A 15979-nucleotide genomic window follows, 5' to 3' on the forward strand; every position below is an offset into this window, starting at 1 on the left:
CATGATCTCATGGTTGTGGATTCCAGTCCCGTGTCGGGCTCTGTGCTGACAGCTCTGAGCCTGGAGCCTGCTTCAGATTCTGTCTCCTTCTCTCTCTGCCCCTTCCCCATTCACACTCTGTCTCTCTCTCAAAAAAATGAATAAACCTTAAAAATAATTAGGAACACCTTTAAAAAAAATCATTGTAATCATGTTGATAAAATTTTGTATCACAGTTTTTTTCATGAAATGTGCCATAAGCGTTTGCTGTGTTATTACACTGTCTTTACCATTTAAAATGAACCTAATTACTATACCATGTGATCATTCTATTACTGGACATTCAGGATATTTCCAAATGTTTTTTATAATTCCAGCATGAAATTTTTTTCTATATTTCTATATTTTCCATATTTAGAATTACTATATTAGCAGGGTGCCTGGGTGGCCACTCAACACTGGTTTAGTGTCTGACTCTTGATTTCAGCTTAGATTGTAATCTTGCATTTCATGGGTTTGAGCCCCGCATCACGTTCTGCACACAGTGTGGAGCCTGCTTGAGATTGTCTCCCTATCTCTCTCCCCCTCCCCTGCTTTCTCTCTTGCTCTCGCTCTCTCTCTCTCAAATTAACTTAAAAAAATTATTAGGATAGGCTCCTAAAGTGGAATTACTATTTCAAAGGATCATTTACAATTTTTGCTTTATATGAAGTACATAGCCTAAAAAGCTCCATCCTTACCCCCAAGCTCACTCTTCAGAAATATAGATTCTTAGATACATATATTTTCCAACATTTTGTGATGAACCGTCTCATGATAAATTAAAAACTGAAAAAGGAATAAATTGAGCAGGAAAAACCCATATAACCACCATCTAAATTCAACAATTAACACTTTGTTTTATCACATTATCACCCAACAATCTGTTCTATTTTTTTTTAAGATTTTAAATTGTTTTTTTAAGTTTTTATTTATTTTGAGAGAGAGTGACAGAGAGACAGAGAGAGAGAGAGGATCCCAAGCAAGCCCCTAGCCAGCAGCCCAGAGCAGTGCCAGCCTGCTCAGGATTTTCTCTCCCTCTCTCTCTGCCCCTCCTGCATTTGCACCCACTCTCTCACACGCGCGCTCTCTCTCTCTCTCAAAATAAATAAACTTAAATAAATGTGGAAGGAATGATAGAAACTCAGCATTTTGAAATCCCTCGTCAGATAATTGATCCAGTCAATGGTCGTCAGTGGACAAAAAGCATTAGATGAAATGCTGATCGGAAACTTTACCTGGAGGGATCAGGCTCTTGCCACGGGAACCGATCACTGATTGATCCCTGCATTGCTGAAAGCAGGACAACCTGACATCAGATGCCTCCAGAAGTCCACAGCCTCAACCTCAACTCATTCGAACCTGAATTTAAGCAGGCCTGAAGAGCTAACTTTCTTTTTCTTTTTCTAATATATTTTAAAAGTTTATTCATTTATTTTGAGAGAGAGAGAGTGAGCATGTGCGTGGGAGGAACAGACAGAGAGGGAGAGAGAAAATCCCAAGCAGGCTCCGTGCTGTCAGCACAGAGCCCCATGTGGGGCTCCAACTGAAATCAAGAATCAGATGCTTTAGCTCACTGAGTCACCCAGGCACTCCTCTTTTTTTTTAATGACAGCTCTTTATTTTTATTTTAATTTCACTAACTACTTAAGAGATTGAATATCTTTTATTTTTATACACAAGTCTATGTAAGAAGTTTTTCTAACTGATTCATTTTTTGTGTACATTTACATACTATTTTATATTTTGTAGTTTAATCATACGTACACACACTTTGGTCTTATACTGTTCGTGCAGTGAAACCAAAATCTTTTTAAAAAAATTTTTAATTCCAGTTTAGTTAACATATAGTGTTATGAGGAGCTAACTTTCATTTACAGCAAAGGTAAGTGATAGAAGGATGAGTTAATGTCATGGAACAACAGACAAATCCAGAGTATAGATATTCTACAGGGACAGTCGATTCTGTTTCTGCAAGGCAAAAGCATGGGGGTTGGGGGGGGGGGGAGAATGGGAGGTCCACTGCCTCAGATCAGGAATCCTAGAGACGTGTTAACCAAAAGTAAGTATGGACAGTCTGGATCCTAACTGAAATGAATCAGCTATTAAAAGACATGTTTTGGGGGGCTCCTAGCTGGCTCAGAACAGCATGTGACTCTTGCTGGTGAGTTTGAGCCCCACATTGGGTGTACAGATTACTTAATTTTTTTTAATCTTTTTCTTTTTTTTCTTTTTACAAAAAAATGTTTTGTTTATTTTTGAGAGAAAGAGAGCAAGCAGGGGAGGGGCAGAGAGAGAACAGAGGATCCAAAGCACGCTCTGCATCCCCCACCAATGTGGGGCTCGAACTCACAGACCACGAGATCATAACCTGAGCCAAAGTTGGACGCTCAACCCACTGAACCGAGGAGCCCCAGGTGTAGAGATTACTTAAATAAAAATAAAACTTAAAAAAAAAAAGTCTTGTTTTTGAAATAATTGGAGACCTTTGATTATGGATGGAGATAATACCAAAGAATTATTGCTAATTTTATTAATGTGGTCATGACATTGTTGCTGTGTAAGAAAATGCCTATAAATTTATTTATTACATGCTTAGTAAGGTATGTAGACATACATGACATATGTGGGATTTGCATCAAAGTACTGTGCCAAGAAGAAAAGCAGATTAGACAAATATGGCAAAATATAAATCATTGTTTAATCCAAGTGATGTTCTATGGGGACTCATTATGCCCTTCTGCTTCCTTTTTAAAAATATTTCATAATAAAAACTAAAGATGTATGTATGTAAAAACAATACATATATTGTTACATGGAAATGTATGCTTAATAAAATTGGTAATATAGCAACTAGTCTTTTATGACTTTTTCATTAAAGGTTCAATCACACGAGGGGCACCTAGGGGGCTCAGTTGGTTAAGCATCCAACTTTGGCTCGGGTCATGATTTCCCGGTGTGTGAGTTTAAGCCCTGTGTCCAGCTCTGTGCTGACAGCTCGGAACCTGGAGCCCGCTTCGGATTCTGTGTCTTCCTCTCTCTCTGCCCCTCCCCCGCTCACCCTCTGTCTCTTTCTCAAAAATAAATAAAACATTAAAGAAAATTTTTGTTAAATAAACAAGGAGTTTAGTGTGTTTTTTGTATGTTTTTTGTTTTTGGGTTTCAGCTTTTATGCAAACATTTTATTGTCATTCCCTCTACCCTGGTTTTGCTTTATAGTTTCTGATCATAATAGTAACATATGTTCGTTATAAAAAATGCAAGCACTTCAAAATTATATATGAAAAGTGAGAGTTTCCTGTAATCTTACCTCTGGAGATAATTACTATTTCAGTTAGATGCATATTCCCCTCGTGATTCTTGTTTTCCTTTTTAGAGGCTAACCGTCCAGCAAAATTCTTTATATCCAACTCTCGGAATATCTGAGCTGTCATGTGCTCAGTGTGCCTTGAGGTAAAAAGTAATACAGGACACAGTTACCTCCAATGGAGTGTGAGAGGAAGTGATGTGTGCCAGCTTCAGGACCAAAAGGGCCTGGTCCATAACTCGTCCACGAGTCTCCTCCACACTCTTTTTCTCCTCTTCTGGGCTGGAGTAGTAATGAGGAAGACTGGAATCATCTCAGCAGGAACGAGTTATACATAGCAGAGTCTCCATTAATCTGGGTCCCTAAATAATTACTTCAAGAAGAAGCTACTTCTCTCCATCCTCCCACTGCGAACATCTTCTCTAATCTGTTGAGGGAGAGAGAAATAAGCTTCTATTTTGTTTCGGCTATTTACTTGAGGTCTAATTGTTACAGTAGTTCGTCTTATCCTAGCTAATATGCGTGCATTAGTCAGTTGTAATGTGAAGACCAAATCTCTTATTTGAGAGAGAGAGAGAGTGCAAGTGTGAGCAGGGGAGGGGGCAGAGCGGAGAGATAGAATCTTAAGCAGGCTCCATGCTCAGCACAGAGCCCCATGAGGGGCTTGATTCCACAACCCTGGGATCATGACCTGAGCCGAAATTGAGAGTTGGATGCTCAACCGACTGAGCCACCCAGGCTCCCTTCAAATCTTTTTAAAAATTATATCAAAATATACGTGCTGTAAAATATGCAATTCTAACCATTTAAAAAATTGTTTTAATGTTTATTCATTTTTGAGAGAGACAGAGCACGAGCCGGGGAGGGGCAGAGAGAGAGGGAGACACAGAATCCGAAGCAGGCTCCAGGCTCTGAGCTGTCAGCACAGAGCCCGACAGGGGGCCTGAACCCATGAACCGTGAGCTAAAGTTGGATGCCTAACCAACTGAGCCACCCCGGCGCCCCAAAACCATTTTTAACTAGGCCGTTCATTGGCATCAAGTACATTGACATTGTTGTGCAACCATCACTGAAGTCCATCTCCAAAACTTTTTTCATCTTCCCAGACTGAAACTCTGTACCTATAAAGCAACTCCCCATGGGGCGCCTGGCTGGCTCAGTCCTTAGAGCATCTGACTCTTGGTCTTGGGGTCTTGAGTTCAAGACCCACATTGGACACAGAGATTACTTAAAAAGTAATCTAATTAATTAAAAAAATAAAGAACTCCTCATACCACCCTCCCTCCAGCCTCTGGCAACCACCATTCTACTTTTTTTTCCTCCTCTCTATCTTTTTTCAAGTTTATGTATTTATTTTGAGAGAGCGAGAGAGTGTGCGTGCTCATAGGAGAAAGCAGGAGCAAGGGGGGTGGGCAGAGATCAACATAGAGTGTTCTATTGGTTTCAAGTGTACAATATAATGATTAAACAATTCTATACAATGCAATACTCAGTGCTGGTCGTAAGTAGTACTATTTTTTGTTAAGGTTTAACTTTTTGGTGGAGTGGGGCTCCTGGGTGGCTCAGTCGGTTGGGCCCTTGACTTTGGCTCAGGTCATGATCTTTAGGTTTGTGGGTTCGAGCCCTGGGTGAGGTCTGTGTTGACAGTTCAGAGCCCGGAGCCTGCTTTGGATTCTGTATCTCCCTCACTTTCTGCCCCACCTCTGGCCATGCTCTGTCTCTCTCTCTCTCTCTCTCTCTCTCTCTCTCTCTCTCTCTCTCTGAAATAAATAAACATAAAAATAATTTTTTTAAAGTTTTTTTTATGTTTATTTTTGAGAGAGAGACTGAGCACAAGCGAGGGAGGGGCAGAGAGAGAGGGAGACCCAGAATCCGAAACAGGCTCCAGGCTCTGAGCTGTCAGCACAGAACCCAACATGGCGCTTGAACTCGCAGAATGGGAGCTCACAACCCGAGCTGAAGTCGGATGCTTAACTGAATGAGCTACCCAGGCACCCAAGATTTATTTTTAAGTAATCTCTATACCCCATTTGGGGCTCGAACTCATAACTCTGAAATGAAGAGTTGCGTGTTCCTCTGACTGAGCCAGCCAGACACCCCTTGATGCCCAACTCTTACCTAATTTGGGAACACAGATGATCTACTGAGTCATATAACAAACCTCAGAAAGGGCAAGTGAGCACATAGCAACAGACACCAGGGGATTCAAATGCCATCAGGAGTTTCTGTCTCTCACTACTTCTTCCCAGGCCCACATCTCCCCATATTTATCTCCTACTGGAAACCTCCCTTCCCTTAGTTGTTAACAACATGGAATAATTGAATATACATGTATATTTCTTTAAAACATAATTCGGGGGCACCTGGGTAGCTCAGTTGGTTAAGCATCTGACTTTGGCTCTCACAGTTCCTAAGTTCTAGCCCAGAATCAGGCTCTCTGCTTCAGATCCTCTGTTGCCTCCTCCTTCTGCCCCTTCCCCCCATCAAAAATAAATAAACATAAAAAAAAACCAAGATAAACGGGAATTTTGTAACTTGCTTCTTAGCACTTAATTGTGTCTTTTTTTTTTATATAGATTTATTTATTTTTGAGAGAGAGAGAAAGAAAGAGCCCCTGATGCAGGGCTCAAACTCATGAACCTCAAGGCCATGACCTGAGTGGAGATCAAGAGTCAGATGCTTAACGGTCTGAGCCACCCAGGTGTCCCTTAATTGTGTGTTTTTAAAAAAATTTTTTTTAATGTTTATTTATTTTTGAGAGAGACAGAAACAGAATGCGAGTGGGTTAGGGGCAGAGAGAGAGGGAGACACAGAATCCGGAGCAGGCCACAGGCTCTGAGCTGTTAGCACAGAGCCCAACGTGGGGCTCGAACTCACGAGCTGTGAGATCATGACCTGAGCTGAAGTCAGACGCTCAACTGACTGAGCCACCCAGGCACCCCTTAATTGTGTATTTTTAACATCTTTCCATGTCAGTCTCTCCCTCTCTCTCCCTCTCCCTCTCTCTCTCTCTTTCTCTATACATATATATATATGTATATGTATATGTATATGTATATGTATATATTTTTTAAGATTTTATTTTTAAGTAATCCCTACACCCAAACTAGGGCTCAAATTCACAACCCAGAGATCTCTAGAGTCACATGCTCCACTGGACTGAGCCAGCGAGGTGCCCCTATATATTTTTTTTTCTGATAGCTTTTGATATACCAATATTTAATTGAACCATCATTTCTTTTTTCATTTCTCACTGTTATAATCTGAATAGTTACAGAATATTTACTTTAATTTTTTTTAATTTATGTTTTTATTTTATTTTTGAGAGAGAGAGCGAGAGAGACAGCAGGGGAGGGGCAGAGAGAGGGGAGACACAGAATCCAAAGCAGCCTCCACGCTCTGAGCTGTCAGCACAGAGCCCGATGCGGGGCTCGAACCCGCAAACTACGAGATCATGACCTGAGCCAAAGTCAGATGCTCAACTGACTGAGCCACCCAGGCACCCCCAGAATATTTAAAAACAGCATTTTAGTGGTGCCTGGGTGGCACAGTCAGTTGAGTGTCTGACTTCGGCCCAGGTCATGATCTCTCATCTTGTGAGTTAGAGCCCCACATTGGGCTCTGCGCTGACAGGCTGGAGCCTGCTCTAGATTCTATGTCTCCCACGCTCTCTGCCCCTTCCCCGCTCAGACTCTATCTCTCTTTCTCAAAAATAAATAAACATTAAAAAAAATAAATAAGTAAATAAATAAATTAGCATTTTATGGGTGCCTGGCTGGCTCAGTTGGAAGAGCATGTGTGTTTGAGCCTCATGTTGGGTGTAGAGATTCCTTAAATAAATAAAAACTTAAAAAAAAACTTTTAAAAACTAGCATTATATATATTATATACATATAAATATAAGATAGATTGATTGATAGATAGAAATGATTTAAATTAAAAGCTCCAACACGCATTGTTTCAGGTAGATGTTACTGCTATCTATATCTTCATTCCATTTATTTAGTCACTTCAAGTAACTTCGAGTTCATCAATTTACAATGAGGCATAGAGCCCACCCAGGATGAGACAGAACGTGTCCCAAGTTAGAAGAGGACTGTATGGCTCCTCAGTGATGTCTCCCGTAACTTTTATTCTTTTCTTTTCTTTTTTTTTTAATTTGAGAGAGAGAGAGAGAGAGAGAGAGAGAGGGGAAGAAGGGTAGAGGGACAGAGAGAGAATCTTACTCAAGCAGGCTCCACGCTTAGCATGGAGCTTGACGAGAAGCTTGATCCCATGACCCTGGGATCATGACCTGAGTCAAAACCAAGAGGGGGCCAGTCAACCAACAGAGCCACTCAGGCTCCCCAGTGATGTCTTCCTGTAGAGCACCAGTGCTCCAGTGTACAACTAAGGTTTTCTTCCCAATACTTGAATGTGACCTTCTGGATCCCCTGGCTGTTGCTGACTTTGTTGCCATTTTGTTGTCTAGGATGTTGACCCAAGCTTCTTGGCCCCTCTCCTGTAGGCCATGCATGTGAGATTCAGGATAGCTGACCAATCAGAATTCGGGATACTTGCTTAAACGAAGAACCTTCAGGGGCACCTGGGTGGCTCAATTGGTTAAGCATCCAACTTCAACTCAGGTCATGATCTCACAGTTCGTGGGTTCGAGCCCCATGTCAGGCTCTGTGCTGACAGTTCAGAGCTTTGAGCCCGCTTCAGATTCTGTGTCTCCCCCTCTCTCTGCCCCTTGCCCATGCATGGTTTCTCTCTCTCTCTCTCTCTCTCTCTCTCTCTCTCTCTCTCTCTCTCTCTCAAAAGCAAATAAACATTAAAAAAAAAAAAAAAAAAAAAAAAGAGGAACCTTCATTCCAGCATAAGCTGTCCTGAATCCTGCTGCAGAAACTGTTTTCTTTCTGGGGATGGTGAATCCTAGATCATGGCCAACAAGCAGATGTTCTAAGTGGCTTCCTCTGAGACTTTATCCCTAAGAGGGAGCCATCTGGTCACTTGCTTTTTCTCACCTTTCTAATAGCTGCTCCATCTCCTCAAGGGCTGTTGTAAAATCATCTACTTGACTGTTACAGAAAGCCCACTCGTCTAGGAACCAGGCCCTCTCTCATTCTTTCACCTTCAACTCTATTTTTAAGGCCTGGAACTCCCCCGTCTGTTTTTTGGCTGTTTCCTTACAAAGCTTCAGCTCATCTTGCGAAGTGTCTACCAGCAACATGGAGCCCATGTGATCCCTGTGATGCCGGGGTCTCACTGCCTAAAACCGGGTTGAGGCCCTTGCCCAACTGTTGCCCTGAAACATCTCCAGTGGCTCCACTATTGGGTCAGGCCCTTCAGTTCTTTCTGAGTTTCAGTGGACTTCCAGTGCGAGTGCTTGTTGATGGCCCCTAAGAGCTGGTTTTTGTTCTTCTTTTCAATATATATTTTGTTTAACATTTTAATGTTTATTTATTTATTTTTGAGAGAGAGAGCAGGGGAGGGGCAGAGAGAGAGGGAGACAGAGGACCCGAAGTGGGTTCTGTACTGACAGCAGAGAGCCCGATGTGGGACTGGAACTCATGAACCGTGAGACCATGACCCCAGGCAAAGTTGGACGCTTAACCGACTGAGCCACCCAGGCGCTGCGAGACCTCGATCTTATCCTCTCATTCCGCTTACTCAATGGTTGGTAGCTCTTTTGGATGTTCCTTCTGACGGCGGTGTCTGCAGCTTCCACCTGAGACACAGAATCCGAAACAGGCTCCAGGCTGTGAGCTGACAGCACAGAGCCTGACACGGGGCTTGAACTCATGAACCACGAGATCATGACCTGAGCCGAAGTTGGACACTTAACCAACTGAGTCACCCAGGGGCCCCTATTGTATTTCTATATTACAGGATATGTGCGGGGCCCCTGGATGGCTCAGTTGGTTAAGCATCTGACTTCAACTCAGGTCATGATCTCTCTGTCCATGAGTTCGAGCTCCACTTTGGGCTCTGTGCTGACAGCTCAGAGCCTGGAGCCTGTTTCAGATTCTGTCTCCCTCTCTCTGTGACCCTTCCCCATTCATGCTCTGTCTCTCTCTGATTCAAAAATAAATAAACGTTAAAAAATATTAAAAAAAAAAAAAAGGACATGTACATCTTTTTTTTTTTTTAAGATTTTCAAAAAGAATTTTTAAGTTTATTTATTTTGAGAGAGAAAGAGTGAGAGAGGAGGGGAGGGCACAAAGAGAGGGAGAGAGAGAATCCCAGGCAGGCTCCGCACTGTTGGTCCAGAGCCTCATGTGGGGCTCAAACTCAGGAACCATGAGATCATGACCTGAGCTGAAATGGAGTCGACCACTTAACTGACTGAACCACCCAGGTGCCCCGATGTGTGCATCTTTTTAAGAGGGTCATAGGATATGTTTTCTAGTTTTGTTGAGTATAACTGACATATGCTACACTACACATACTTAAAGTATACACTTGAGGGGTGACTGGCTGGTTCAGTTGGTGGAGCACGTGACTCTTGATCTTGGTGTTGTGAGTTCGAGCGCCATGCTGGGTATAGACATTACTTAAAAAATCAAATCTTTTTTTTTTTTTTTTAAACGTTTATTTATTTTTGAGACAGGAAGAGACAGAGCATGAACAGGGGAGGGTCAGAGAGAGGGAGACGCAGAATATGAAGCAGGCTCCAGGCTCTGAGCTGTCAGCACAGAGCCCGACGTGGGGCTAGAACTCACGGACCACAAGATCATGACCTGAGCCGAAGTCGGCCGCCTAACTGACTGAGCCACCCAGGCGCCCCCAAATCTTTTTTTTTTTTTAATGAAGTATACACTTTAATACATTTTGATATATATATGTACTTGTGAAACCATTCCCACAGTGAAGATAATAGAACGTATCCATGCCCCCTGCAAAGTGTTCTCATGCCCCTTTGTAACCCCTTCTCCCCACACCTCTTAACTCCCTCACCCTGTTCCTTGGCAACCACCGATCTGCTATAGATTAATTATCATTTTCAAGAATTTTATAGAAATGGGGTGCCTGGGTGGCTCAGTCAGTTAGGAGGTAGGCTCTTGATTTTGGCTCAGGTCATGTTCTCACAGTTTGTAAGATAGAGCCCCCCACCCCATGGGACTCTGCGCTGACAGAGGAGAGGCTGCTTGGGATTCTCTCTCTTCCTCTCTGCCCCCTCCCAATCGCAGTCTTTGCCTCTCTCAAAATAAATAAATAAACATTAAACAAAAGAATTTTATATAGATGTGAATGTTTTTCATTTTAATGATTATCATTAAATTATCCTCCGATATGGCTGTGTGTGTGTATACACCAAGACTGCCTATTTCTCACAACTGCATCAATCCTTTATTTCTATTTATTGATTGATTTATTTAAAATTTATTTTGAGAGAGAGAGAGAGCATGCGCACATGAGCAGGGGAGGAACTGGGGGAAAAACGGAGAGACAGAATCCCAAGCAGGCTGCCAGCGCAGAGCCCGACTTGGGGCTTGAACTCACAAACCCGTGAGATCAAGACCTGAGCTGAAACCAAGAGTTGGATGCTTAACTGACTGAGCTACACCTAGGCAACCTCCATCAATCTTTTAAATTTAATTATTTAATTTATTTCCCATTCTGAGAGGAAAAAAAACCCATATTGTTTTAATTAATTAATTAATATTTAGAGAGAGAGTGGAGCCCAATGCACGACTCTATCTCATAACCATAAGATCATGACCTGAGCCAAAATCAAGAGTCAGATGCTTGACCGACTAAGCCATCCAGGTGCCCCCAAAATAAATAATCATTAATTTTTTTTTTAATTTTTGAGATACAGTGGGGAGGGGAAAAGAGAGAAGGGGGCAGAGGATCCCAAGCCGGCTCTGTGCTGACACTAGGGAGCCTGATACGGGGCTTGAACTAACAAACCGGGCGATATTATGACCTGAGCCCAAATCGGACGCTTAACAGACTGAGCCACCCAGGCGCCCCAATTTTTTAAAGTTTATTTATTTATTTTGAGAGAGAGAGCTCAAGCAGGGGAGGGGCAGAGAGAAAGAGAGAGAGAGGATCCCAAGCATGCTGTTAGCACAGAGCCCAATACCTGGCTAGAAATCACAAACCGTGAGATTATACCAGAGCTGAAATTCAGAGTCAGCAGCTAAACCAACTGAGTCACCCAGGTGCCTTTCTCCCTCCCTCCCTTCCTTCCTTCCTTCCTTCCTTTATGACAGACAGTGTGTGCGTGTGAGTGCAGGGGAGGAGCAAAGAGAGAGGGAGAGAGAGAGAATATTTTTTCTTTTTTTTTTTGCTGTCCACTGTATTTTACTTAATTTTCTTTCTTTCTTTCTTTCTTTCTTTCTTTCTTTCTTTCTTTCTTTCTTTCTTTTTAAAATTTTGTTAACATACAGTGCAGTATTGGTTTCAGGAGTAGAATTCAGTTATTCATCACTTACATACAACACCCAGTGCTCATCACAAGTGCCCTCCTTAGTACCCATTGCCCATTTAGCCCATCTTCCCCCCCACCTCCCTCTGTCAACCCAGAGTGTGTAGGAGAAACAGAATCTTAAGCAGGTTCCGAGCCCATCTTGGAGTCCCTGGGGCTTGCTCTCATGACCATGAGATTGTGACCTGAATTGAAATTGAGTCAGATGCTCCACCAATTGAGCCACCCAGATGCCTGTATGTTTCATTCATTCATTCATTCATTTTTAAACAAATGTTAATCAATTTGGAAGTCAAAACATGAAATAGGGGCTCCTGATTGACTCAGTCAGTGGAGCCTGCGAGTCTTGAACTCAGGGTTGTGAGTTTGGGCCCCTTAATGGATATAGAGATTGCTTAAAAATAAAATCTTTAAAATAGAAGTATCCTACAACCCAGCAGTTGCACTACTAGGTATTTATTCAAAGGATACAAAATGCTGACGCAAAGGGGCACCCGCACCCCAATATCTATAGCAGTGCTATCAACAGTAGTCAAATTATGGAAAGAGCCCAAATGTCCATCGACAGATGAATGGATAAAGAAGACGGTGGTCTACGTATACAATGGAGTATTACTCGATGATCAAAAAGAATGAAGCCTTGCCATTTGCAACAACATGGATTGAACTAGAGGGTATTATGCTAAGCGAAACAAGTCAGTCATAGACAAATTTATGATTTCACTCACATGTGGAATTTAAGAAACACAAGAGATGAACATAGGGGAAGCGAAGGAAAAATAAGAGAAAAAACAGAGAGGGAGGCAAACTATAAGAGACTCTGAAATACAGAGAACAGACTGAGAGTTGCTGGAGGGGTGTTGGGTGAGGGGATGAGTCAATGGGTGATGGGCATTAAGGAGAGTGTTTGTTGGGATGAGCACTGGGTGTTATATGGAAGCAATGAATCACTGGGTTCTACTCCTGCAACCAATACTACACTGTATGGTAACTAACTGGAATTTAAATTAAAAAAATCAAGAAAAGAGCATATGGGACAGATATGCACTTTTGTGTTTATTGCAGCATTATTCACACTAGCCAAGATATGGAAACAAGTTAAGTGCTCATCAATAGATGAATGGATAAGGATGTGGCATAAGGAGCACCCCTCTATTTGCTAGATGGAATGATGCTGGATTTGTGAATCATTTAATAAAACTAATTAGATCTTTAAAAAAATAAAATCTTTAAATAAAATAGGAAGGTTTTCATACATGTTTGCATCTCAAGCTTTTTGTGTTTGGACTGTCCTATATTTTGTCTGTGCTGTGAAGCCCTTTTAAGTTATAAGAGCCTATGTATGGTTGTTTTTAAGTTTATTCATTTAAGTAATCTCTACCCCCAATGTTGGACTTTAACTCACAACCCTGAGATCAGGAGTCTCATGCTTTTCCAACTGAGCCATCCAGGCACCCCCTATTTGTGTTTTTCATGTAACTGTCATGCCCCCTCCCCACCCACCTACCACCTTGGGCTGATAGGATATGGCCTTCCTTGGTAACTAGATGCAAAGGTTACACCAGTACCCTGCAATGAGTAGTACTTCCTCTCTGTCAATGGGAGTAAGTCAAGATAAAATAGGGAAAAGTTTCTGGTTGCCCTTCACAAAATACCTATTGAAAAACAAAACCAAACAAGATCCTAGAGAGGTAAGAATAAGAAAATGGGTGTGATCCCTACTTTGATTTAACTCATGGGCAGGTTCCAGGTAGCTTCTGAAGCTTAAACAATTCATTCTCTTTTTTCATATCCAGCACCTAGATACGCTTATTCATGAATTAAGCAGTATTTATTGATGGGGGAGGGGAATTTGGGTGTAGATGGTCAAAAGGTACAAACTTTTAGTTAGAAGATAAGTACTACTGATGTAATGTACAACAGGATGACCATAGTTAACACTGTGGTATGGTATATGGGAAAGTTGTTAAAAGAGTAGATTGTAAGAATTCTCATCACAAGGAAGAAAACTTTTTTTTTTAATCTATAGGAGATGATGGGTATTAACTAAACTTATTATGGTAATAATTTCAACATATATGTAAGTCAAATTAAGAAAATCAATATTTATTAAGCACCATTATTCTAGGCCCTGAGGATATAAAACAGACAGAATCCCCATCTCTGTAGAATTCACCTTCTGGTTGGGGAAGACTACAAATAAAATAAGTAAAATATGAAGTATAAAATATACTATGTTAGATAGTGATTAGTGCTTTGGATAAAGACAAAGCAGAAAAGGGGGATTGGAAGGATGGGTGTATGTGGGTGTATTTTATTTTTACTGTCTTCAGTGTGTGTGTGTGTGTGTGTGTGTAATTTTTTTTTTTTTTTTAAGTGGGCCTCACGCCTAGTGTGGAGCCCAACACTGGGCTTGAACTCACAACCCTGAAATCAAGACCTGAGCTGACAGTTTAGCGACCAGCTTTGGCTCAGATCATGATCTCACAGTTTTGTGGGTCCCAACTGACAGTGCAGAGCCTGCTTGGGAGTCTCTTTCTCTCCCTCTCTCTGCCCTCCCTGACGCCTGCTTTCTCTCTCAAAATAAGTAAAATTAAAAAACTTGAAAAAAAAAAGCTGAGATCAGGAGTTGAATGCTTAACGGACTGAGCCACCCAGGTGCCCCTGTATGTGTGTAATTTTTAAACAATTTAATTTAAAATTTTAAAGTTTATTTATTTATTTTGGGAGAGAGAGGGAGAGAGAGAGAGCGAGAGAGAGAGAGCGAGCGCCCATGAGCAGAGGAGGGACAGAGAGGAGAGAATCTTCAGCAGGCTCCAGGCTCAGCACTACCGGGCTCCATCTCATGACTGTGAGATCATGACCTGAGCCGAAATCAACCAGGGGACGCTTAACTGACCTAGCCATCCAGGTGCCCCATGGGCAATCAGTCTCTTAATAAGGACCCTTATGAGCTTCCTGACACTGCAGGGGTTTTTGCAAAGTCGTGCGGTCACACCGCGGTTCATCCTGCTAGAAAGCACTCCTCGAACTCTGAAAGCTCGCAACACACTTACATTCCACACCTCAGCAAAGAAGGAAGGAGGCCTGGATCCTGTTGCTTGTCTGCTGGAGCAGAAGGAGGGTGTGTTATGTGTCCGACGCTGGCCAAACACCATTCCATTCACTCATTCATTCATCACCTATTTTATTATGCGCATATTCAGTGCCAAGCTGAGGTCCTCGCCCACCAGGTCATCCAGAACTCCGGTGGGCATGGTGCGCAGAGCCGAGAACTTCAGATTCTCAGGCCAGGTCTTCCCACCCTTCCCTTCGGTAGGGCTCTGAGACAAAGAGAAGCGTCCCGGCAGATCGCCGGGCTGAGGGTTCCGCCCGCAGCCCGGGGGGCTTCGGCGCGCCTGCTTCTCCACTCCCCAGCCCGAGGGGGCGCTGCAGCGCCACTAGCTCTGCCAGCCCTTGCGCCGCGCTCCGCTCGGATCTGCTCTGCGGGCGGCACCGCGGTGGTACGTTCCCTCTCACTGCCCTCCCCCTCCTCCTCTGCCCTCCCCGCCGGTGGTAGGTGCCGGAAGTGCCGCCATTTTGGGGTGTTCTGCTCTGGCGGCAGCGGCAGCGGCGGCGGGACGCGGAGGCTCCCCTGGGACTCGGCCTCAGCAGCGAGGCGGCGGCGGCGGCGGCTGCGGAGGCGCAGGCAGCAGCTGAGGCAGCGGCGGGCTCAGGTGCAGCCGCTGGTGAGTGCGGCCGCCGCGGGTTAACGGGCCGCGAGTGGGAGGGAGGGAGGGAAAAGAGGCAGGAGGGAGGCGCCGCGGGGCGGGTCCGGTCCTGGCGGCCGCGGGTCACAGGGCCCTTCGGGCGCGGCCGCTCTGGTTCCCCGCGCCTTAGGGCAGGTCGGCGATTTCTTCCCGCGTGTCGGGGTCCTCCGCTCCCCGGGTCCGGCCGCGCTTGTCCGGCGCGTGCCCCCGCGCCCAGGGAGACCCGCCCTCCTCGTGGCCTTGTCTCCTCTCCCCCGCGCCCTTTGCCTTCACCCTTCGGGCCCCGAGGGCTTCGTCCCCCGCCCAGGGATAGCTCCGTCCTCTTTTTTCCGGCCGCCGAGCCAGAGCCAGGCTGTCTGCCCGGGACACCCCTTCCCTGCTCCTGTCGCCCCACGTGTTTTTGGTGCCCACCCCTGGAGAGGGCCAGGACCCCTGCCTTTGGGGAGGCAGCCTGTTCTCCTTAAGAGCTTCGAGAGCCCCCCGTTCCCC

At 43.9% G+C, this 15979-nt stretch overlaps 1 protein-coding gene across 6 annotated transcripts in view; it reads left to right on the forward strand.

The window, feature by feature from the left end:
* Positions 1-15307: 15307 nt before the first annotated feature.
* CELF1 (CUGBP Elav-like family member 1) overlaps positions 15308-15979 on the forward strand; it is a 75091-nt gene continuing 74419 nt past the window's right edge. For 4 of the 6 annotated variants that reach the window (XM_053899710.1, XM_053899712.1, XM_053899713.1 and 1 more), the window contains exon 1: positions 15309-15469. The gene's annotated coding sequence lies outside the window, so the exon portion shown is untranslated. Of the gene's footprint in view, positions 15470-15979 lie in introns of all 6 variants that reach the window. The other 2 variants (XM_053899709.1, XM_053899708.1) reach the window with 1 other exon arrangement.

Source organism: Panthera pardus, unplaced genomic scaffold (assembly GCF_024362965.1).
Source record: "Panthera pardus isolate Hobbes unplaced genomic scaffold, ASM2436296v1 HiC_scaffold_12, whole genome shotgun sequence".
In the NCBI taxonomy this organism is placed as follows: domain Eukaryota; kingdom Metazoa; phylum Chordata; class Mammalia; order Carnivora; family Felidae; genus Panthera; species Panthera pardus.